Consider the following 26573-nt stretch of genomic DNA (forward strand, 5'->3'; position numbering starts at 1 on the left):
TTTATAGGCGTTTAAAGGCCTGGAGTGAGTCAAGATATTCCCTCCATGGTTAAAGAGAAATTGCTTCATTTTCTGCCATTTACCACCAATTAACAGTCACAAAGATCGGAAAGCCTTTTTGAATTTGGAGGCAACAAATACCACATTTTAGTATGCTACTCCAACATCTCTAAAGAGTCACTCCTAAATCTATCAGTTTTCAGTGGGGACTAGAGGAAGAGAACGGTTTTCAGATTCAGGCTGAGGATTCCAAGATGGCAGAATAGGGAAAAGAAGTGCTGATTCTGACTAGGGGAAGGTAGCAGGAAAAAAGTGGAGGAAGCGTATTCCCAGGGGAAAGTTGGAGAGAAGTTTGCAGTGGAAATTCTAAAGAGGAGGAAAGCTGTGAAGCAGTGCAGAAAGTGCAGACACACAGCAGTGAGTGGGGACACCATTCATGACTATCACAGCAGGAGACTGGAGGAGACGCCAGGTTCTGAGGGCAAGGTCAGGGCAGACTGGGGCAGGTGACACCATTGGTGATACTGCCTGAGGGAGAACCTTGCAGATTGCACTGTCTTTGAGTCCAGACTAGCACACCAGCAGAGGGCAGGATACCCCCCAAATCCAGTAAAGAAAAGCATGTTTCTTTCCCCTCATTCCCCTATAAGAGCACTCAGTAACCAGCAGAGAGAAGGCACTATCTTGACAGAAGTAGAGGCAGCATCTTCTCTGCCCAACCAAGGGATTTTAGCAGAAGGAAAAATCCACATTTTCCACTGCCTTGGAGTCTGGATGGGAGAGTTGACAGGGGGCAGTCAACTTAGTATTTTGAATTGCCCCCATCCTGTCAAACTATGGCAGGCTCCAGGGCTCAAACAGCCGAGGCAGAGCAACCACTGGCAGTTGGCTCTGGGAACTACTCTGCTCTCTCCATGTGCAGGGCAGGTCATGAAGCAGAGAGGGGATCCTCTGCCCCTCGTTACTGTGGAAGTCTGTGCACTGTAACTGTGGCAACTCTGTGACTGCACAATAGGGCATGGGGTGTGGCTGGATCTCTGCACAATCACTGTGTCTGGCATCAGAGGCTCAGAGTTCACTGACCATCTAGGGTGGGTCACTGCAGAGAGTGAGGACTGCACAGATCCTTTGTGTGGTTCATGTGGCAGCATGCATGAAGGTTGGACCCACTGTGGCTAACCCCAGATATTGATCACCTTGGAAGAGAGGAAATGAGGTTGTGATTACATCAACAGGTATGATCGTATCCTCCCCCTGCTGTCAATAGAGAAGATCTACCATGACCAAATTGAGTGTTGCCCTGGATTCTTGCCCCAAACTTGAGCACCAACCACAGCTCCCTGGCCACACCCACCATATGCCTCTGGGTACTCACTGAAGAAGCAGACATTCCACTAAGCCACAGAGGCATAGTTCAAAATAAAACACGACAGTGGAGAAAACCAACAAGTGTTTCCACAAACACCTGAAAATAAATGCAGCTATACAAGAACAAGAAAGATGCCATGACTCCCCCAAAGGAACACAACAATCCAATTCATGTTAGAATGTGAAGATTAAGAGACTGATGAAATGCCTGAAAAAGGAATTCAAAAGTGATCACAGGATTACTCAGAAGCAACTTCATGACTTAAAGAAATCCATAATTCATACATTCATACAAGTATGAAATCCATACATGAAGAAAAATTTTCCCATGAGATAAAGATATTGAAGAGAAATTGAACTGAAATATTAGAAGTGAACAATTCAATATGTCAAACCAAAAATACAGAGTAAAACCTTAACAACAGACTTGGAGAGGCAGAAGAAAGAATATCTGAGCTAGAAGACAAATCTTTGGAAATATTTTAGTCAGACCAAAAAAAATTCAAAATAGTATTGGGGATTTAGGGGATATTACCAAATGACCCAACATACAGGTCTTAGGAGTTCCTGAAGGTGGGGAAATACAGAATGAACTAGAAGGGCTATTTAGTGAAATAATTACAGAAAACTTGCCCAATTTGGAGAAAGAAAGAGATGTCCAAGTACAGACAGCATATAGAACTCCTAATAGACATGACCAAAAAAATATCTTCACCATAACACATTATAGTCAAAGTTTCAACAGAAAAACATAAAGATTCTACAATGTGCATGAGAGGAAAAGCCAAATTACTTTCAGAGAATCTTCAATCAGACTCACAGCTGACTTGTCATCAGGAACCCTATGGACTAGGAGACAATGGCGAGACACAGTCCAAAACATAAGAGAAAAAAAAAACTGGCAACTCAGAATATCGTACCCTGCAAAGTTCTCATTTATGAATGAAGGTAAAATAAAGACCTTGCAACAAACATAAATTGAAAGAATCTGTCACCACATGCCCAGTCTTATAGATGATACTTAAGGATATGTCACAGAAACACAGAAAGCTAGTCATCATTATGAAAGAATGTGAAAGCAGAAAATCTCCTAGTAAAATTATATAGGAAATCCAAAGCAATCAACAAGAATATTTACAGAAAAAATGGCAGGGGCAAGTTGTTACTTACCAATAGGTATCTTGAATGTGAATGGCCAAAACTCTCCAATTAAAAGATACAGACTGACTAAATGAATTAAAAAGCAAGATCCTTCCATCTGCTGCCTACAAAAACACACCTAACCGTCAAAGATACAACACAAGCTGAAAGTGAAAGGAAGGAAAGATATTCCATGCTAACAGAAAGCAAAAAGAAGCAGATGTAGCCAATCTAATATCAGAAAAAATAGACTTTAACACAAAAACTATTAAAGAGACAACAAAGGGAATTATGTAATACATAAAGGATTGATTCAACAGAAAGGTGTGACTATAATACATACATATGCACTCAATGTCAGAGCACCTGGATATTTAAAGCAAATATTAATGGATCTAAAGGGATACATATTTTTTTTCATGTGCCTGTTGGCCATTTGGATTTCCTCTTTTGAAAAATGTCTATTGAAGTCCTTGGCCCATCTCTTAAGTGGGTTGTTGGTTTTGTTTTTGTGGAGTTTCTTGATCTCTTTGTAGATTCTGGTTATTAACCCTTTATCTGTTGCATAGTTTGCAAATATTTTTTCCCATTCTGTCGGTTGTCTCTTCACTCTCCTGACTGTTTCTTTTGCAGTACAGAAACTTCTCAATTTGATGCAATCCCAATAGTTGATTTTGGCTTTGACTGTCTGTGCCTCCCGGGTCTTTTCCAGAAATTCTTTGCCTGTGCCAATATCTTGAAGGGTTTCTCCAATGTTCTCTAATAACTTCATGGTGTCAGGACGTAGATTTAGGTCTTTAATCCACGTTGAGTGGATTTTTGTGTAAGGTGTAAGGTAGGGGTCTTGCTTCATGCTTCTGCACGTGGAAATCCAGTTTTCCCAGCACCATTTATTGAATAGACTGTCCTTGCTCCAGGAATTAGTTTTAGATCCTTGATCAAATATAAGTTGGCTGTAGATGTTTGGGTTGATTTCTGGTGTTTCAATTCTGTTCCATTGGTCTATCCATCTGTTTCTGTACCAGTACCATGCTGTTTTGATTACAACTGCCCTGTAGTATGTCCTGAAATCTGGTATTGTGATGCCTCCGGCTTCCAAATGGCCAACAGGCACATGAAAAAATGTTCAAGGTCACTAGCAATCAGGGAAATGCAAATCAAAACCACAATGAGGTTTCACCTCACCCCGGTTAGAATGGCTCACATACAGAAATCTACCAACAACAGATGCTGGCGAGGATGTGGGGAAAAAGGGACACTAACCCACTGTTGGTGGGAATGCAAACTGGTCAAGCCACTATGGAAATCAGTCTGGAGATTCCTCAGAAACCTGAATATAACCCTACCCTTCGACCCAGCCATCCCACTCCTTGGAATTTACCCAAAGGAGTTTAAATTGACAAACAAAAAAGCGGTCTGCACCCTAATGTTTATTGCAGCACAATTCACAATAGCCAAGACCTGGAACCAACCTAAATGCCCATCAACGGTAGACTGGATAAAGAAATTATGGGATATGTATTCTTTAGAGTACTATACCGCAGTAAGAAACAACGAAATCCAGTCATTTGCAACAAAATGGAGGAATCTGGAACACATCATGCTGAGTGAAGTAAGCCAGTCCCAAAGGGACAAATACCATATGTTCTCCCTGATCGGTGACAACTGACTGAACACCAAAAAGGAAACCTCCTGAAGTGAAATGGACACTATGAGAAATGGTGACTTGATCAGCATAGCCCTGACTGCTAATGGACAACTTAATACATTATCCCTCATAGTATTTTTTTTTTGTCTGTTCTACTTAATATGACTGGTTTAATTCTGTAATTATCACACAGTTATTCTTAAGTGTTGAAAATTAACTGAAATGTGATCCCTGTTAAACATAAGAGTGGGAATAAGAGAGGGAAGAGATGTATAATTTGGGGCATGCTCGGGCTGACTTGCCCCAATTGGTAGAGTTGGAAACATACCAGGGGATTCCAATTCAATCCCATCAAGGTGGCATGTGCCAATGCCATCTCACTACTGCAAGTGATCAATTTCAGTTCACAATTGATCATAATGAAAGGACTAAGAGTCAAAGGGAGCACATAAACAAGTCTAGTATCTGCTAACACCAACCGATAGAATAAATAAAGGGGAGAGTGATCCAACATGGGAAGTGAGATACTCAGCAGACTCATAGAATGGCGGATGTCCTAAATAGCACTCTGGCCTCAGAATCAGCCCTAAAGGCACTCGGATCTGGCTGAAAAGCCCATGAGAGTATTTCAGGCATGGAAAGCCAAGACACTCTGGCAAAAAGATCTCTGTGAGTGAGATCCCAGTGGAAAGAACAGGTCTTCAAAGAGGGAGGTGCCTTTCTCTGAAGGGAGGAGAGAACCTCCACTTTGACTATGACCGTGTCTAAACAAGATAAGAGTCGGAGAACTCAAGGGGCTTCCATAGCCTTGGAAACTCATAACTGGTGCATAGGGAGATTACTGATGCCATAAACAGGAGTGTCAATTGGTAAAGTCAACAACAGGAGTCACTGTGCACTTACTCCTCATGTAGGATCTCTGTCCTTAACGTGCTGTACACTGAGGCTTAATGCTATAACGAGTACTCAAACAGTATATTTCACTTTGTGTTTCTATGGGGGTGCAAACGATTGAAATCTTTACTTAATGTACACTAAACTGATCTTCTGTAAAAAAAAAAAAAAAAAAAAAAAAAAAAAAGAAAGAAATTATCAATTCCCAACTTGACTCTCACTGGGATTAAACATGACAATAGGTCTGATCTGATTTCATCATCATTTAAAAAAAATCATCTATTATTTTTCACTTTATGTTTCTGTGTGGGAGCAAACTGTTGAAATCCTTACTTAAGGTATACTAAGCTGATCTTCTGTATATTAAGATAATCGAAAATGAATCTTGATGTGAATGGAAGGGGAGAGGGAGTGGGAATGGGGAGGGTTGTGGGTGGGAGGGACGGTATGGGGGGGGGAAGCCATTGTAACACATGAGTCGTACTTTGGAAATTTATATTCATTAAATAAAAGATTAAAAAAAAAAAAAGAATGATTACTTAAATCCAAAAAAAAAAATAAAGGGATACATAGACTCCAAAACAATTGTAATGGGACACTTCAACAACCCACTTTTATCAATGACAGATCAACTAGACATAAAATCAACAAACAACAGAGCTAGTCTACCCTATGGATCAAATGGACCTAACTGATAACTACAAAATATTTCATCCCACAGTTGAAGAATATACATTTTTCATCAGTACAAGGAATTTCCTCTAGTATATAACATATGCTAGGCCATAAAGCAAGTCAACAAATTCAAAAAATTCTAAATCACACCATGTATCTTTTCTGATCACAACTGAATGAAGCTGGAAATTAACAACCTAATAATCTCTAGAAAATATGCAAAACACATGAAGATTGAACAAAATGTTCCTAAATGAACAATGAGTCATAGAATAAATCAAAGGTAAATCAAAAAATTCCTGGAAATGAATAAAGATGACAGTTCAACAAATCAAAACTTATGACACAGCAAAAACACAGAGAAAATTTTAGAGCAATTAGTGCCTACTTCATGAAATTGAAAAGAGATCAAATAAATGAGTTAACAGTGCATATCAAGGACCTAAGAAAAAACAACCAAACCCACAATTAATAAGAGGAAAGAAAGAATTACAGAATAAACAAAATTGAACAAAAAAAAACACAAAAATCAGTGAAATGAAGACATGTTTTTTGAAAAAAAATGAATGAAATTAATACACCATTGGCTAAACTGAAAAAAGAGGGCAAAAATCCAAATCAATAAAATCAGAGATGAAAATGGAGATTTAATCGCAGATACCACAGAAATAAAAAAGAATCACCAGGAATAACCACAAACAGTATATGCCAACAAACTGGAAAATCTAGAAAAAATTAATAGATTCCCAGACACATACCATCTACCAAAATTGAGGCATGAAGACACTGAAAACCTAAACAGAACAATAACCAAGGAGGAGACTGAATCAGTAATAGAGACCCTACAAACAAAGAAAATCCCAAGACCAGATGCCTTCACTGCTGAATTCTACCAGACATTTAAAGAAGAACTAATTCCAATAAACAACTGAAATGGAAGAAATCTTCCCAAACTCCTTCTATTAGGTCAGCATCATCTCAATTCCAAAATCAGAAAAAGAACAAAAAAGAAAACCATAGGCCAAAATCCTCAACAAAATACTGTTTAATCAAATGCAACAATGCATAAGAAAGACCATTCATTAGGACCAAGTGGGATTTATCCCAGATATGCATGGATGGTTCAATATACACAAATCAATCAATGTGATACATCACATTAACAAACTGAAGAAAAAACTATGATTATATCAACAGATGTAGAGACAGTATTTGATATAATAAAATATCCTTTTATGATTAAAACCTTGCTGGGATTAGAAGGAACATGCCTCAACACAAGCAAGGCAATATATAACAAACCCACACCCAGCATCTTACAGAATGGGACAAAGTTAGAAGCATGTCCACTAAGATCAGGAACCAGACAAGGATGCCCACTTTCATCACTGCTATTCAATATGGTCCCGGAAGTTTTAGCCAGAGCCATTAGGCAAGAAAAAGAAAACAAAGAGACTCAAATTGGAGAGGAGGAAGGTCGTAGTCAAAGTGGAAGTTGTCTCCTCCCTTCAGAGAAAGGTACCTATTCTTTGACGACCTGTTCTTTCCACTGGGATCTCACTCGCGGAGATCTTTCATTTAGGTTTTTTTTTTCCCAGAGTTTCTTGGCTTTCCATGCCCGAAATACTCTCATGGGCTTTTCAGCCGGATCTGCATGCCTTAAGGGCTGATTCTGAGGCCAGAGTGCTGTTTAGGACATCTGCCATTCTATGAGTCTGCTGTGTATCCCGCTTCCCATGTTGGATCATTCTCTCCCTTTTTTTTATTCTATCGGTTAGTATTAGCAGACACTAGTCTTGTTTATGTGCTCCCTTTGGCTCTTAGTCCTATCATTGTGATCAATTGTGAACAGAAATTGATCACTGGGACTAGTGAGATGGCATTGGTACATGCCACCTTGATGGGATTGAATTGGAATCCCCTGGTATGTTTCTACCTCTACCATTTGAGGCAAGTCCAACTGAGCATGTCCCAAATTGTACATCTCTTCCCTCTCTTATTACCACTCTTATATTAAATTTAAAAATTTTAAAAAGAAGTTCAGGTGGCAGTACAAGCCTGTCTACCACTTGATCCTTATTATCCTGCAGATCAATGAGATATGAAGCCTCCATGGCAAACAGGAATGGTGTCTGGAACCTCAGGCAAGAATCAAATAGACTCACAAGGCAGACCTCTGAAACTGCTAAGATAACATATACTCTCTCCTGCAGATAACTGTTTTGCTTTTGATAAACCTCTCTGGTTTGCCTTTGGGACTTGAAAGAGTCTGAATGCCTATGAGATACCAGGTGACTAGGCCTGAGTGTCCCATCATAAAATGGGTGTTATCTAAACACAGGCTAGGTATGTGCAGAGGCAGCCTGTCAGAAAGTGGAGGTGAAAGGCTATGATCAAAAAGTCTGGAAGGTCTGAGAAACTTACATGAGCAGGTCACTCCAATTTCCTTAATGGAACTCCTGTTGCATCTCCTCCTCTCTCCCGGTCCATGCCCATGGCTTCCTTATAACCCTCATGAACTCCCATAATTTTCCACTGCACAGAAGCCTGTTGATAACCAGATGGTCAAAAAATGCACTCTATAAGTGTCATTATCTTTCCCAGTCACCCCAATGCTTCCTTAATGGGCCATGAACAAAGTGGCCACAGAGCAGAAGTGGAGGCTACACATGGGCTTAACAACACATACTTCAAGAAGTAGTTTAACAGTGATTAACAATTAATCACAGTTAATACCAATGCTGATCCCCAGATATGGCACTATTTCCTGGGAGCACATACCATCACCTGGTAATGCATTCATTACATTTGTTAAATAAATTTGATAAGAGGCCATTGACTTAGACTAGGCTCCTACATTGAGCTTATTAAACCAAAGCAATATAGCTTAATCACAGTAGCTGAGCTTTAGTTAATTGCCAGAGGCTCTGTAGCCAATTAAACTGTACCTAATTAAGTTGTCTGTATTCTCACTTCTGTTTTCTGTAAATCCTTTCTGATCCTGTTGTTGATGGGAGTTCTCAGAAACTTCTCTGGTTCTGCAAACCATCTAATTTGCCAATCATGTTTGCTCTATTTAGTTTTGCTTTTCTTTGCACAAATAACCTATACCAAATTCAATTGGTCTAGGGGATTTTTCCTTTTAATACATTATACTCTTTCCAACATGAATAAGTTTTCTTCACCGCAACTGGCACATTTTCTAGATACTGATTTGCCTTTGCTGCTAAAAGAGAAGGTGACAGCCAAGCAGTACCATCGATAGACACATAGAATGCTTTATTATTATGGTATTCTTGATAGTATTGCTTCTGATCAGTGAACTCATTTCACAGAGAATGAAATGCAGCAATGGCCTCATACCCTTGAAATAAACTGGTTAATTGAAAGGTAGAATGGCTTATTGAAGTCTCCATTATGATTATCAGTTGGGACCTTGCATCCCAAAATGGGATTCTGTCTTACACGATGCAGTATATGCTGTGTACCACAAGCTGTGATACACTGCTGTCTCTCCCATAGCCAGAAAACACAGTTTTAGGAAACACAAACTGGAAATGAGAGTGGCTGCTCTCATTATGATACCTAATAACTCACCCTCAGAATTTATGCTTCCTGTCCCAGCAAGTACTTAAGAGCTCAGCCAGTTGAGGGATCTTGGTTCCCAAGGAGGGAATAAATCACAGGGCACAGCAATAGTTCCGCTGAACTGCAAGAAAAGACTGTAAGTTGGCCTTTTGGGGCCCATGCCACTGAACCAACAGACAAGGGGGAAAGGTTATGGTTTGGGCTAGAAAAATTGATGCCATTGCCAATGGGAAACTAGATTGCAAAAATGAGGACAAGGAGAACCACTTATGAGACACAGGGGATTCTTCAGGGCGCCTCTTGGTCCTCCAAATAATAATATAACAAAGGCTAATGGAAAACCACAGCAACCAAAAAAAGGGGGCAGGGCGGGGCAACTGAGGACTCAGATCCTGCAGGAAGGCTTGGGTTACTCCAGCAGGTAAAGAATGCCAACCATACGCGGGTCTGGCTGGAAGGCAGAGGAAATACGTTAAGGGCAGTGAAAGAAGGAAGCCATGGACATCAGTTAAACGTCAACTGTAACAATTAGAGAATGTCATAAGCAGCTTTGCATATTTTCTCCTTGCTTGTTTTATGTGAGGGAGCTTGAGGAAGCTTGTGCAAGTATGTGTTAACTTTTTAAAAACACTCTATTTGAGAATCAGAGAAAGAGGCAGTTAGACAACAAAAGAGCACCCGCCTACTGGTCCACAACCTAAGTGTCTACAGCAACTGGGAGTGGCAGAAACCCATTTAACTGAGCCATCAACACTGCCTCCCAGCATCTGCTTCAGCAAGACACTGGAATCAGAAGCTGGAGTTGGGAATTGAACCCAGGTATTCCAATGTGGGACACAGGCATCTTAACCATGATGCTAAATGCCTATGCCTGCATTATCTTTTAATTCTAATTTTCCATGAACTTCTAAAAACTCTCTTGGGTGTGTTTCTCTTAATGTACCAGCAATTTTCTTCTTGTATGTCCTTCAGATTTGTATTTTATATTCAAGTTGTTGGAGGTTAACTTCACAATTTATCTTGGAGCTAAAAAAAATATCTTGTAGGTCTTTGACAGAATTTGTTGAGAAAGGAGTATAGCCAGTGATGGATACAATGACTCTTGGGACTGACTGTGTTTCTCTTTATTTAGGGAAGAAGCTGAACACTCCTTCACTTGTATGGACAGTTGCATATTGTTAGAGAGAAATATAAGGTTGTTTCATCCAAACATGTGAAGACTGTGTGAATATACCTTTTAACCCTATTGCCCACAAACCTTTTGAAGTTCTTGCTAACCAGCTCCTCATTACCTCAACCTTCTGTTATAAACAGTAATTCTTTACATTCAGCCTGCCCTGTGAAATCACTGTGTGGCTGGTTTCTGTCTCCTGCTCAAATTCTGACTGGTCTGGCCAGGGAAAAAATACATGCCATATTTCTGAATGGAGTGTTCATCACACGTAAGTATACTAAAAAATAAGGTCTATTTTCAAATTAAAAAATACTAAATTTCTGTAGACAGTTTCTGTATCTACAGAGTATCATAGGTTGAAGCTCTGTCCACAAGCTGACAGTTTGTAGAGATGGGGCCTTTGGAAGGTAATTAGATGAGGTCATGAGCATGGAGCCCCGTGAGAAGACTCATGCATTTTAATTAGATGAAGGGAGCAGGGCTCCTCTTTCCCCGCCATGCGAGAATACTTCCAATAAGTTGTCCCCCCTCAGGGACGACTCTCAATAAGGAGACCCTCCTCAGGAACTGGGTTGGCCAGCGCTCTGATTTTGGACTTCCCAGGCTCCAGAACAGTAAGAAATAGACTTCTGTTCTTCAAGTTTCCCAGGCTATGGGACTTGGGTTATAATAATCCAGAGTGACTGAGACATGATTCTAAGTCATTTCATTCTGCACTTAGAAACTCAGTATTTATAGCATTTGATTTCAAGTATTGTTTGAAGAACAAGCTACTGTCAAGTGATTGGGAAATCTATAGACTGAGAACTAAAGGTCCATTTTTAGTATTTCTTTTCTCATGCCGTCATTCCTCTTTCCTAAGGGTAAAAATACCACTTTTTAACCTCTATATACTGACATCTCTTTTTCTTTAAATGGCTTTGCTCCTGGCCCATAAAATGAGTTTATTACAGGAATTACCTAAAAAGAATATTTGTAATACTGTGCATTTTACTTCATTTTACTTATTCTTTATGCATTTAAGTAGATTTGGAAAAGTTTACCAGTTAATCTTCAAGTTAGTTAAGAAGCATGCCACTTGTAACTTCAAAACAAAGTGTCTATTATGAAAATATGACATCAATCAGAAATCAGTTACTTTTTTTGCTATACTACCATTTTTTATATAACAGTTCACTAAAGTAAGCCATGCCCTAACAATACATATAGGTTGAATGTCATGGCCCAGAACAAAATCAAATATTATTCAATCATTAAAAACAAACATTATTGGAAATTCCAATGAAATAGAAAATGAGAAAAATCATGATACAAAATACTGAAGACTAAAATTAATTATGTGGACACAGAGACACAAATATATGCTTCTTTAAAAAAAGGCTTTACAAAGATTAACTCAGACTAGTGGGAATGAAAAGTTTTCTCACTTCTTTAAAGTTTTATCTGTTCTTGGGGCCAGCACTGTGGTCCAGAGGGTTAAAGCCCTGGCCTGAAGCACCAGCATCCCATATGGGCGCTGGCGCTGGTTCTGGTCACGGCTGCTCCTCTTCTGATCTGGCTCTCTGCTATGGCCCGGGATAGCAGTGGAAGAGGGCCCAAGTCCTTGGACTCCTGCACCCATGTGGGAGACCTGGAGGAGGCTTTGGCTTCAGATGGGCACAGCTCCGGCCATTGCAGCCATCTGGGGAGTAAACCAGCGGATGAAGGACCCCTCTCTGATCTCTACCTCTCTCTGTAACTCTGTCTTTCAAATAAATACATCTTTAAAAAAAAACCTTTATCTGTTCTTTGTGATAAATGTGATGAACAGTACTAAATTTATAACAAATATCTTATTTATTATGAATTATTTTTAAGACCTTCATAATGGGCAAACAATTTGGCTTCCCAAATATTTCATCTGTGGAAAATTATTTCAGAGGTGTATAGTTATAAGACCAACTATGTGAGACTCCATGGAGCAATGAGGAGAGAGGACAACACACAGATGCCGGCTGTGCACATCAATGACTCCTGCATACTCATGGTCAGCATCTAGCTGGGCAGTGCCATCTTCCCAGGAAAAGTGAGGAGGCTGCCACAGCCTACACCACTGGTGGCTCTGACTAAGGGAAAACTCCATGGTCCTCACCGGCATTGTGTCTGGTCTGGGGAACTGGCAGGGGCTGAGCAACTACTATATTCTGTGAAGGGAGACCACATTGCTTCTCTCTCCAACCTGACTTGGGGAATGGTAGGCATCTTGTACCAGGGACAGGGCAGTTCACAGGGAAGGGATGGGACGCCCTGTACCCTGTGACTGTGAGGGTTCTGGGCACAGGCTACAGAGCTAGGAGGGACATAGGTTGTGGGTGATTTCCTGTGTACCATGCAGTCAGATGGCAGAAACTCAGGGTTCCTGGCATGCTGAGGACAGATCTTGCAAAGGCCTCAGGGAACACCACAAACTGGGTCAGTGTTCTGTATGCTGCCAGTGCCTGGGTGCATGCAGTGTATGGGCGCCATGAGCTCACCCTAGGCCATGAATCAGCACACCAGTTCACCTCAGCACAGACAAGGGCTGAGACAGAATACACTAGCTAGCTCCACATCAACCCCTCTACTGACTGTAGCCAGGGGTTCTCCACCATGTCCAACTTGGGTGTCATTCTGAACTTTTAACCCCTCCCCACCCCCAACAAATGGTGGCCCATCTAGCACACACTCCTGGAATGTCAGCGCAAGTTTTAGGTACTCCTCCAACTCAGAAACAAGAATAAAGCCTTAAATCAGGGGGAGAAAACAAAAACATCCTCCAGAGGAGATATCAAGTGATCCCCCAGAGGCGTAAAAACCAACATAGAAGCACAAGAAGCATGAACAAGGAAGGCTATATGACTCCCAAAAGGAACACAACAATGCATTAATAATGGACTGTGAAGTAGGGGAGATTGGCAAAACGCCTGAAAAAGAATTCAACAGAATGACTGTAAGGTTGCTCAAGAACACAGAGAAACAGCTACATGAAATAAGAAAATCTGTATATGATATGAATGACAAATTCTGCAGAGCTAAATAAAGTTGAAGAAAAATCAGCTAGAAATATTAGAAATGAAGTATTCAATAAGTCAAACTAAAAATACAGTGTAAAGCCTTAACAATAGACGTGGCAAAGCAGAAGAAAGAATATCTGCTTCTATAATCTAGAAGACAGGTTCTTTTTTGAAGTTTCTTAGGCAAAAAAAAAAAAAAAAAAAAAAAAAAAAAAAAAAAACCAAGAACAAAAAGACCAAAAACAATGTTAAGGGTTTATGGGATTTATGGGATACCATCAAATGAACAAATATATGTGTTTGGAGAGTTCCTGAAGGAATAAAAAAAAAAAGATGGCTTAGAAAACGTATCCAGTGAAATAATACCAGAAAATTTCCCCAAATTTAGAGAAAGTTATGGATATCCAAAACAGAAAGCATATAGATGCCCAAATAGGCATTATCAGAAAGATCCTCACCATGAAAAATTATATTCAAGCTTTCAAAAATAAAACATAAAGGGAATATACTAAAAATGTGGGAGAGAAATGCCAGACCACCTTTAAAGAATCTCCATTGGATTAACAGATTTCTCCATAGAAGCCCTACAGGCTTGGACAGAATGGAGGGATATAGTCCAAGTCCTGAATGGAAAAGCCACCAACTTACAATACTTTAACCATTGAAGTTCTCATTTATAGACAAAGATGAAATAAAGACCTCTAAAGACAAGCAAAAATTGGAAAAATTGTCACTGCCTGGCCAGTGTTACAAACAATATTTAAGAATGTGCTATACATAGAAACAGAGAAAGATAGTCTGCATTATGAAAGAATGTGAAGGCAACACACCTCCTAGTAGCAGAACAAAGGAGATCAAACATAAACAATAGGAATATCCATGGGAAAGTGGCAGAACCAAGTCATTACTAATGAATAATAACTTTGAATGTAAGTACACTAAATTCTCCAATTAAAAGATATTGACTGGTTGAGTGGATAAAGAAATAAGACCCATCTATTTGCTGCCTTCAAGAAATGCACTTCACCAATAAGCATACACACAAACTGAAAGTGAAATGATATAAAAAGATATTCCATGCAAATGAAAATCAGAAACAAGCAGGAGTAGCAATATTCACATCCGACAAAATAGACTTTATGACAAAAACTGTTAAAAGAGACAAAGGGCCAGTGCTGTGGCTCACTTGGTTAATCCTCCATCTGCAGCGCTGGCATCCCATATGGGCGCCGGATTCTGTCCCAGTTGCTCCTCTTCCAGTCCAGCTCTCTGCTGTGGCCCAGGAAGGCAGTGGAGGATGGCCCAAGTGCTTGAGTCCTGCACCCACATGGGATACCAGGAGGAGGCACCTGGCTCCTGGCTTCGGATTGGCGCAGTGTCAGCCGTAGTGGCCATTTGGGGGGGTGAACCAATGGAAGGAAGACCTTTCTCTCTGTCTCTCTCTTACTGTCTAACTCTACCTGTCAAATGAATTTTTAAAAAAATCAAATAGACCCTTTCTGATCAGTTTATATACATACATATATATGTGTATATATGCACACATATATATACAAGTGCCCTAAAAATCTGATCAAACCAGTGACATAGAATCTTTAAGTTCTAAAAATGAACTGCCAACTTAAGCCTTGAGCATCTCTTTCTTCGGTCCATTTCCCCAAGTTAAGTTTTTTATATAGAAGACATGCCAAGAAACCACTTGTCCTCCATGCCTTAATGAAGCCCTTCTCTGGGTTCTTTCTGATAATGGCATTCAGACTAGGGCAATAGATTACAATAATTGAAACCACACACTTATTTTAATTACTTTCCACATTTTCCATTTGCCAACTTGTCAAAACGATACATGAATCACAGTGAACAATTACTGCATTGGAACAAACCAGGTGCAAAGCTAAGTGAAAGCCTAGTTCAGTTTGTTGGTCAGGCCAGAACTGTCACGATCCTGATAGTGAATTCCATTAAGACCAAAGCCTCAAAATTACATTGACTTATTCTAATGCAGAGAGGGTCTACTGCTCTGACCACCAAGATCTTCCTCTCACTGTCACCAGGTTCAGGAGGAATAAAACTGCTTAATATCAGCCTGGTTGCCTCACCCTCACATGCACCTAACATCCATTGCACAAAACCAGAACTTGTCAATGCTGAGCAAATTCACCTGCATGGTATTCTCACCTAGTTAGGGGTAAAAGCTCTTCTCAGCAGCTTGTAGTCTTACTTGTTCTCAACCACAAAAAGATAAATGTACTTAAATTTAAATGCAATGTCCTATTGACAAGATCTAAGAAAAGAATGGCTTTGTTACTCATACTCATCCAATTTCTATCTTCCTAGAATCACAGGACCATTTTTGGTGGCTTTATCTTGCTTGATTCAAGAAAATGAGGAACATTATTTTTATTTTGTTAATATTTTGGTTCTAAATAAGACCTAGACGTCTGTAAACAAGCCCAAAGTGGCATTTGAAGGGCAACAAAACTCTCACCATTGACACCTTCTTTTATATTCCTTCCAAATTCCAGAAAATCACCCCATTGTTTATTGCTTTGCACTCAGTCCTCAAGGGCTCCTGATACAAGACAAGAGTGTAATCTGGGAAAATAACATCTTGAGGTGAAACCTCTTTTATAGTTTGGTTCTTACAACCTTTTAAATTCCACTGGACATGTTTTGGAAATATACATGCTGGTTAAGGGTGGATTTGTTACCAGCCCCTGTAATAGAGATGTGGCCCCTATAATAGAAAGTTGTTTGTGCTCTCAACCATGCTCACAGGTTTGAGCCTCAGTGAAGTTGTTAATGAATGCACTGAAAATTGTACTCAAATTATCTGCAAACTTCCAGCAGTACCAGGAAATACAGAGAGGAGGAGAAATCCTCTTTTGTCTGAGAAAAAAAAAAAAAAACAGATTAGAAAATTCTCCCACTAATTGGGATATATGGTAACTAGGAAAGAGAGACCAGGGAGCCAGCACTGCTGTGTTACCTTTCCATTTGGCTTCAGTAAGAAACAGAAAGAAAACCATAAAGAGAATTAAATTAGAATTATGAAAGAATGGCTTCAGCTCAGGATATACTCAAACAGTTATGGTGGCTGGCATTGTGGCACAGCAGGTTAAGCTGCTACCTATTATAACACGGGCATCACATATGAGTGCTGCTTCCAGTTCCAGCTGCTCCACTTCTGATCCGGCTCCCTGATAATGCGCTTAGGAAAGCAGTGGAATATGGCCCAAATCCTTGGGCCCTATGTTCACATGGGAGACACAAATGGAGATCCAGGCTTCTTGCTTCATGGTCCAGCCATGCCCATGCCCACTGCAGCAATTGCGAAAGTGAATCAGCAGATGGAAGCTATCTCTCCCTCTCTAACTCTGCCTTTCAAAAAAAAATCTTTAAAAATGAAAATAAAAACAGTTAATGAAATGATTCACTAAGTTGAAGCAGTCAAAAGTGCTGCAATATGAAATTTCAAGAACTTTTGGAACCATGCTTATCTAAAATTCATGGCCAAGGGGCTGGCATTTGGTGCAGTGGTTAAGACATCACTAGGGACACCTGCATCCCAAATTTAAGTGCCTGGGTTTGAGTCTCTGTGGAACACTTGATTCCAGCTTCCTGCTAAAGTGCACCTGGGAAGCAGCAGGTGATGACTCAAATAGTTGGGTCCCTGCACCCAGATGGGAGACCCAGATTGAGTTCTTAGCTCCTGGCTTCAGCCTGGCCCAGCCCTGATTATTGTAGGCATTTGAGGAGTGAACCAGTGGATGGAAGATCTCTGTATGTCTCTCCCTCTCAAGTAAATAAATGACTTAAAATAAATAAAAATATGGCCAAGAAGCATATCCAAATCTACACCAAAGGGCCAGTGTGTGGTGCAGTGTGTTAAGCAGCCACCTGCAAAGACAGCATCCCATGTAAGTACTCGGTCAAGTCCCAACTACTCCACTTCCAATCCAGCTGCCAACTGATGCACCTAGGAAGGAAGTGGAAGATGGTCCAGGTGCTTGATCCCCTGCTACCCACATGGGACATCTGGATGAAATTCTGGGCTCCTGGTTTTGGTCTGGCCAAGCCCTGGCTGTTGTAGCCATTTGGGGAATGAACCAACAGATGAAAGACCTCTCTCTCCCTCTCTCTAACTCTGCCTTTCAAATACATAAAACTTTTTTTAAACAATCTACATCAAGAGTGGATTGGAGAAGTAGCTATAAGAAGGTTAGGATTTTCAAAACCAGAGTTCTACTAAACAAAGATTGATAATCATGAATCAAAAGTGAAGAAATTAGGCCTCTGTGTTTAGAGCCTTTGAGCCTTGTGCTACTTGTGCCATGTTGTCATTTCTGCTGCTTATTAATAGGATCAAATCACAGAAGGGTTGACAAGCCCTTGAACGCCCCCTCTCCACCTCCCGTCCTTAGCTGGTCCAGCACCATCACCTGGACTGTTGAGCTCAAACTCGGACCTTCCTGAGGCTGTTCATTCAATCTCTAGATCTATTATCAGGAAATTCCGTCCCCTCCCCAACATTAATTGGTACAAATTTTTCTGCAGCATATATAAACCCAAAACCAATTCCATGAGACAACTATTTGAAAACATCTGCCCACGTGTTCCCTGAGCCTCCTGTTCTCTGGTCTAAACAAAGTTCATTCCATCACTTCACATCAGAAATGGCTCTCATTCTTCCATTCTCTTGTTTATCCCTTTCCTATCTTGCTTGTTGTTAGTGTTGGGCTGAGGTCTCCCTGGTTTCCTACCTCTTGTGAGAAGAGACATGCTACATTCTATAACCTTAATGCAACACCATCACATACCTCACGACTTTTAGGTCATTATTATTCTAGACACCACTCTTCTCTGGATACCTGCATACTAAAATGAAAAATCGCTGACCACTCACTTCTTGCCTTGACACTTTGTAGATTGATCCTTTTTCTGACATATATATATATATATATATATATATATGACAGCATGCAGAGTCAAGTCTTTATGAAATACTTAAAAAGCAATTTTAACAAAGTAAAAGAAAAAAAACCAAGAATGATGTTGGTGGTTAGAGGAAGTGAGGGAGAAAGTTATGCCCTGCCTCTTCTGGAAATTTGCATCACATTATCAATGTCCAACTTGAGTATTCCAACTTTAAGCATTCCTAAATGTATCCCCGTCATCAAAATTGATTTCTCCTTTAAGTTTCTACAGCATTTTGAGTGTTATTGCTAGTATCAACTTTTGCTTTATATTGGGAGTGGGCAAACTCTCCAGAAAGGGCCAGGTATTAAATATTTTAAGCTTCACAGACTATGAACTGTAGTCTCCCCCTTATCTAAAGTTTCATTTTCCAGAGTTTTGGTTACTCATGGTTAACTCTGATCCAAAAATATTAAATGGAAAACTCCACACACAATTCAGAAGTTTCAAGTTGCATGCCATTCTGACTAGTATAAATCTCATTCTGCTCCACCTGAAATGTGAAATCATCTCTTTGTTTAGTGTATCCATGCTGTATATGCCGCCTGCTCTCTAGTCCCCTGTTTCATCTCCGTCACCAAATCAGTTATTACAGGACTGCAGTGTTCATAGTCAAGTAACTCTTACTTTGCCTACTAATAGCCCCAAAATGCGAGAGTGGTGATGCTGTCAATTCAGCTAAAGAAAAGCCATAAAGTGCTTCCTTTCAGTGAAAAGGTGAAAGTTCTTTCTCTGCTGAGCCTTCAGGTGGCCATAATCCTAACCACAATCAAGAATCACCATGTCAGTGTGGACATTTAACATCAGGGTTGGGCCGGTGCTATGACATAGCAAGTAAAGCCGCTATGTCACAGGAAGAAGGAGGAGGAGGAGAAAGGAGGAGGAGGAAGGAGGAGGAGGAAGGAGGAGGAGGAAGGAGGAGGAGGAAGGAGGAGGAGGAAGGAGAGGGAGGAAGGAGGAGGAGGAGCAGCTGGGACTTTAACAGGTGCTCATTTGGAATACCAGCTTTGCAGGCTATGGCTTAACCTGCTGTACCACAGTGCTGGTCACCCTCCGCCTTGCGGCGCCAGCACACCGGGTTCCAGTCCCGGTCAGGGCGCCGGATTCTGTCCTGGTTGTCCCTCTTCCAGGCCAGCTCTCTGCTGTGGCCAGGGAGTGCAGTGGAGGATGGCCCAAGTGCTTGGGCCCTGCACCCCATGGGAGACCAGGGTAAGTACCTGGCTCCTGCCATCGGATCAGCGCAGTGCGCCGGCTGCAGCATGCTGGCTGCGGCGGCCATTGGAGGGTGAACCAACGGCAAAGGAAGACCTTTCTCTCTGTCTCTCTCTGTCACTGTCCACTCTGCCTGTCAAAAAATAAAAAAATAAAATAAAAATAAATAAATAAATAAACAAAAATAAATAAATAAATAAAAATCATGGTTAAAATACCTGTTGGGACAACCACATCCCACATTGGAGTATGCAGGTTTGAGTCCTGATTCAACTCCGGATTCCAGCTTTCTAATGCACTCCTTGGGAAGCAGCAAGTGATAGCTCATGAAGTTGGGTTCCTGTCAGCCACATGGGAGACCCAGGTTCAGCTCCTGGCTTCAGCCTGGTCTAGGCCTGGCTATTACAGCCACTTGGGGAATAAACAAGAGTATGGGAGCTCTCTCTCCACCCCACCAAATAAGCAATTTTTAAATAAATAACCACATGTTGAAGTCAGACTGGATTAAATAATAGTTTTAAACAATTTAGTTTTGTATACCAATATAGTCAAAACAATGCTCCACGTACCTAAGCCATGTGCTCTTCAAAGGGTGTTATTTGTTCTCATAGAAAATCACCAAGAATGGGTGAGTATATTTCAGAAAATAATTTGATGCACAAATTTCCCAGCCAAATCTGTCAAGTTCTACCTGCTATGTTGCTACTCTCCCATTAATAGGAAATCACCAAACACCATGCCTTTTCTCTTCATCCCAAGCAGATGGCAGATGATTAACAGATGCTTGAGGTCTGTACTTGTGGGCATCTGCTCTTCTGGATACCACCCAGCCCCTTCTGTGGGTGACTAGAACAACCATCAGGGGTCTTTAGGAGTGGCATGAAGTTCCCTGCCTTATCTTTCTCCTCTGCTTTCCATACTTAATTTAGCTGCTTAGCTTAACTACTTGCTAGCATTGCTCACTAGACTCCTTCAGTTTGTCCTCAAGTATGTACATCAATGTAGAGAGTGTCCTCAATACTAGATTTCATTCTAGGCAAAAATACAAATACTCCATTTGACCTCCCAAACCCATGTTCTTCTCAATGGAGTCTGATTTCTTTTCTAGGTTTTCATCCCTTCCAAGATCCCCATGGATAATGGTAGAAATCTCTCATCACCTGCACTGTCCCTGACTAGTTCTAAGAACTGCTACCCAGTTTTATCACACATCCCACGAGGCTTCCTTCTCTTTCTGACCTCAATAATTCTCCCCTACCACAGGTAAGTTTCTATCCTTGCTCCAAGTCATCTATCCAAACCTCAGTTTTACTGCTGCTCTACCTAACCATTTGGGCCTAGGCAGACCCCCAGTGGGGCAATCTCTCCCCAGCAAGATGACAGTCTGGTTTACCTCCTGCTATTTCCAAGCTCTCATAACTCAAGCTCCCATTCTCCGGATCTCCACTTTCAGCAGCTACTCATCCTCTTTCAATGGGATACTTTGCTTCTGATTCAGGCCTCAACTGAAATCCCTTTGAGATCTATGCAGAAATGTCTCAGCGCCCTGTCTCCATCATTCCATCACCTGTCTCAGCCCCAAAAAGAAAATCAATAAGAGAAATATTTCACAAATGTGCAGTACATATTATCACCTAACAAACATGTACATGATGCATTTAAATCATATTTATATAACATATTGCTTGTCAATTTCACTTCATTAGAATACAAATTTCATAAAACCACAGATTTCTGTTTTATTCACTATTTTATTCACTATTCCCTATTTAAACTCTCAAGTGTTATGAAGAGCACCAAGGGGCCAGCATTGCGGCATAGTCTGTGATGCAAACATCCCATATGGGTGCTTGTCCAACTTCTATCTATTCCATTTCCAATCCAGTTTCCTGCTAATGTTCCTGGAAAAGCAGCAGAAGATGCTCAAGTTTCTGGACTGCCGCCATCCACGTGGAAGAACTGGAAGAAGTTCCTGGCTCCCAGCTTCAGCCTGGCCCAGCCCCAGACATCACAGCCATTTGGGGAGTGAACCAACAGATAGAAGATATTCTTTATCTTCCTTTTTCTAACTCTCCCTTTTAAATAAAATAAATAAATCTTAACAGTGCTTACCACATAGTAGGTGCTCAATAAACACTTGATGAATAAATGAATGTTCATAGTCCCAATCCTGTTTGTGGGTTCACAAATTCTGAATTTACACAGTATGGTCTTTTATTTCAGGGAAGAGAAGGCACCACTAGCTTGGTTATCAAAGGGGCATTTTTGGGGATCCTATCCAGGGGTTGGCAAAATTCCCAAAGGCAGGAGAAACAGGCTTAGAAAACAACTATTACTCAGATGGCCAGGAAATGGGAGTGGTAAAAACAATTTGATAAGGCTGGAAATGAGGAACGCCAAACTTCTAGTGTTGATTTACTCAAGAGTCAAATTCCAGAGAGGGACATCCATTTGGCTATGTTGTCTCAAGGGCTAGCCCCTTGGACTGGGAAGAATGGTGCCAGACTACAGATAATGGGGAAGGCTTCCCTCCCACAAAGAAGTTGTTAGGGAGGAGAAGTGAACTCTGAGCAGTTATCAGGCAATCACCTTGGATTTAGCAACTCCCATGCTCTCACCAACTCTTAAACTGCTTTGTCTATAAGAAGGGAATGTTCAAGTATTTTCTTCTGCAATAGAAAGCTTAGGTAAGCAAAAACAAATTGTGTTAGAAACATATTAAAAACACTGTAGAATGATGTTTTAAATACAGTTTCAATAAATTTTATGAGTCAATATTACAAAGACTTGAAATACATTGACTCATCTAGAAAAAAAAAACCTAAAAACTTTCTCTAGTGGCCAATCACAACTTCAGGCTCCTTTGATTGATGAAATTGACCACTGTAGCCCCGCCACTTAATCTTATAATCAACATCAATCATCAGTTTTTATTACAACATTTTGCAGGCTGAGCAAAAAAATATTTCTCTTGAGGACAAATTAGGCACCCCAAAGAGTCTTCTAAGAGTCACTGTTGGCCATAACTCGCTGTGCTACAGCCCATTCACAGCAATTCATTCTATAAGTGCCACAGAAGCTAAAAGCAATTGTATAATTTAAAAAAATAAAAGAAATATCCAAAGAGATTCATATAACATAATGGCTATCTGGTGACTGGGTAAAGATTTTTAGTGGTTCAATGACAACATGTACTTTCATTTATGCCTCCAATGGTTGTCATCCAAAAGATATTAAGTGTGTCCAAATATCCTTCAAGACAGATCATAACTCACCATTAAGATGATGCAAGGCGCTATTAGGTTTACAGGCAAACCTCCCCATTGGTTCAAGCATTCATTCTTAAGCTTGCACTCAATAGTGAAAAAGTAATGGCCAAACAGAAGATCCTATGCAGAATGGCTAATTGCCAGATATACCACCAATAAATCAGCTTGACCCATTAATATGTAATGGGACGCAATTTACTGTTAATTCAGATACTCCCAGGAAACCCAGGGAGATCTTTAAAAGTAACTGCAGTAATAATTTCCCTTTATGTAAGTCAAATAAAATTAGCATTTAGTCCTAGAGTTGCATCCTGTAGAAATAATCATTACAATAAATTATTTGATTATTTCTCTGCACAGGATCCAGGATTCTGGAGTCCTAGTTTCACTTTTCCAATTTAGCTATGTACTATACTGTGTAGCTTTTTGTCTGTGCTTTCCAACACTGCCGTTAGTAAAACAGGAAAGTCCAAAATATTCCACAAAGTATAATCCAGGTTACTCACTATTAACAAAATAGTCTGTTTATTGCAACTATCTCTACATGCACCAATGGCGTGTTTTTGCAGAAAAGGTAGAGAGAAATATGTTCAATAAGAAACCCAAGAGTTGGCTATTAACTGCGTGAAATGAAAGGGGGTTTTAACCTTTAATCTTGCATGTTCTCCTCTGAGACTGTACTCACATAATTTGCTCTTTCTTCTTCCTAGTAGGTGGAAGAAATGAGATATGGTCTCTCTGCAGGGAAGGATATGTCCTAACCCAATTTGAACACTTGCTATGACACTGATCAAAAATATTGGAAAAAGAATACGTGTGTGTCCACTGCATCTTTTTCTTGCCATTCATGAGACTTTATTTCAAGCAAAAGACTTCAGTGTTGACACTTACAAATGTCCTAACTTACTCCCAGGGTTGGTGTGAGAGACAAATACGATGATATATGCTACAGCACTCTGTAGAACAGTAAAATGTCATATGCATGGTGGCGGACATGGGTAAGTTATTATTACTAATACAATTCAGGAAAAACAATCATATACACTTAAACTCTCCATAAAAACAGCCCTCTGTGGTCAATTACTCCAGCCTTGTCTGCAGCTTGGTATTCGTACGTGCAGCACATCCTCTGAGAGCTATTCTCAAATGCACACATTTTAAAACTATAATCACTTCCATATTACAAATTATTTTTCATAAGATCATTATGGCCATTTGAATAAGTAAATCTATCTAATCAATACTACAAGCTTTCTAAAAGCGTGTCAAGCAACATCATTCAGTGATCATTCTGCCGCTCTTCAAAGGGCCAAGCTGATCCATACAACAGGTTGAATGATTCTTTTTGTCTCCAACTAGTCTAACATGCAACTCTTATTTCCCCAGATCTGAATCTTACAAGGAGGCCCCATCTTCCCCAATCAATATGAACCATCTGCATACTTCAGTGCCTGAAAAAAAACTCGGATCCAGGCAACAAGGATTTCTAACACATAAACTGCAAGAATTCCTTTAGGTCTTAGTGTTGCTTTCACTGAACAGATTTTTTTAAAATACATAAAAAATATTCCCAGGGGCTGGAGCTGTGGCACAATGGATGGAGCCACCACCTGCAGAGCCAGGATCCCATATAGGTGCCAGTTCAAGTCCCAGCTGCTCCACTTCCAATCCAGTTGCCTGCTAACGTGCCTGGGAAGGTGGCAGAGGATGCCCCCAAGTGCTTGGACCCCTCCACCCATGTAGGAGACCCAAAGGAGGTTCTTGGCTCCTGGCTTCAGCCTGGCTCAGCTCCAGCTGTTGAGGCCATTTGGGGAGTGAACCAGCAAATGGAAGATATTCATTCTCTCTCCCTCTCTCCGCCTCCCTCCCTCCATCTAACTCTGCATTGCAAATAAATAAATAAATCTAGATAATTTTTCTTATTTTTTTTTAGTACTTGAAGTCAATTTTTTTAAAAAGGATTGGATAGGGATCTTTTTCAAATTAAAAACAATCTTATGAAGTGAATAAATTTGCTTAAATTCAAAAGGCTCAAAGTCTAAGTATATATAATAAAATAGTGCTATAAATCTACATTTAAATGCAATACCTTGCATCCCTATCATATTTGGACCAATCCAGTTAACATTCTAGACCTGGATTAGAGAAAATGTACATCCATGTGATAATTTTTACTATGAGCTCTTGGAAATGGAGATTTTCAGCCAGGGATGAAGTTCAGTTCTCCACACAGCCTGGTGAAAAGTTCTGCTCCCCAGCCCTGCAGAAAGATCACTATAAAGAAATGGCTCTTGAAGGCCAACAGCCCTCAAGTATGCTTAGCACAGCCTGCATCCACCAACTCACCAGCCCTGCTCACCATCACTCAAACACCTAGGAAGACCTAACCGATCATTACAACTGCAAAGATGTGGCCCAGTGCTCCTAGAAGACTTTATTCCATGTCTGCTGTACTATACATCACACATTTACAACACTGAGCCAGGGACACTCGCTTGTGACACAAAAATACAGAGCTGCAATTTGCATGGCTTTTTTCATCAGAACAGTTTCCCAAAGGCTGGCATATGTGTCAAAATCTTAGATAACAGACAAATTTTAAAACAAGAAGAGCTCCATATTTATTCTCATAGACGTTTAAAACATACAGCTAGTTGGGGGTGGGTGTTTAGCCTAGCAGTTAAGACACTAGATGCAATGCCCACATCCCAGAATCTAGTACACTGGTTTGATACCTCACTCTAGCTCCTGACTCCAGCTTCAGGCTAATGCAGACTGTGTGAAACATTGATGGTTCAAGTAATTGGGTTTCTGCCATACATGTGGGAATCCTGGGTAGAGTTCCAGGCTTCTGGCTTCAGCCTGGCCCAGAGTCAGTCACTGTAGGCAAATGGGGAGCGAACCACCAGATAGGAGCTTTCTATGAGTCTCTCTTTGCCTCTCAAAAAAAAATAAAATATATACATTTACTTATATATAACATGCATAACTAGCATATAAAACTTTTATGCTTATTATTTAAAATGTGACCTAATATTAATGGGCACATAATTGTAATATTTATGAGGTAAAATTTAGTATTTCAATATATATGTACAATGTGTAGGAATCAAGTCAGGGCAATTAGCACTTCTATCATACCAAATATTTGTCATTTCTTTGCCTGGGGAACATTCAAAATCCTTTCTTCTAGTTATTTTGAAATATACAGTAAGTTACTGTTGATTATCCTCACCCTATCATGCTATGGAACACCAGAACTTATTCTTCTTCCCTAAATATATCTTTGTATCTGATAACCAATGTCTTTCTATTCCCTCACCCCCTACCCTTCCTAACCTCTGGTAACCCTTGTCCTGTTCCTTATTTCTATGAAATCAAATTGTTAACTTTTACATACGTAAGAGAACATGTGTTATTTGTCTTTCTGTGCCTGACTTATTTCACTTAATATAATGTCCTCTAGTCTATATTGCTGCAAATGACAGAATTTCATTTTTATGGCTAAATAATATTCCATTGTGATATATTACCCACATTTTTATATATTTATCTACTGATGTACACCTCGACTGATGCAACCTCTTGGCTATTTT

At 40.3% G+C, this 26573-nt stretch overlaps 1 long non-coding RNA gene across 2 annotated transcripts in view; it reads left to right on the forward strand.

Moving 5' to 3' along the window:
- LOC127482887 (uncharacterized) overlaps nt 1-21827 on the forward strand; it is a 60341-nt gene extending 38514 nt beyond the window's left edge. For both annotated transcript variants that reach the window (XR_011388082.1, XR_007908779.2), the window contains 2 exons: nt 20817-20971; nt 21594-21827. This is a non-coding gene — a long non-coding RNA (uncharacterized lncRNA). The remainder of the gene's footprint in view (nt 1-20816; nt 20972-21593) is intronic.
- Nucleotides 21828-26573: the final 4746 nt, after the last annotated feature.

Source organism: Oryctolagus cuniculus, chromosome 4, assembly GCF_964237555.1.
Source record: "Oryctolagus cuniculus chromosome 4, mOryCun1.1, whole genome shotgun sequence".
Lineage (NCBI taxonomy): Eukaryota > Metazoa > Chordata > Mammalia > Lagomorpha > Leporidae > Oryctolagus > Oryctolagus cuniculus.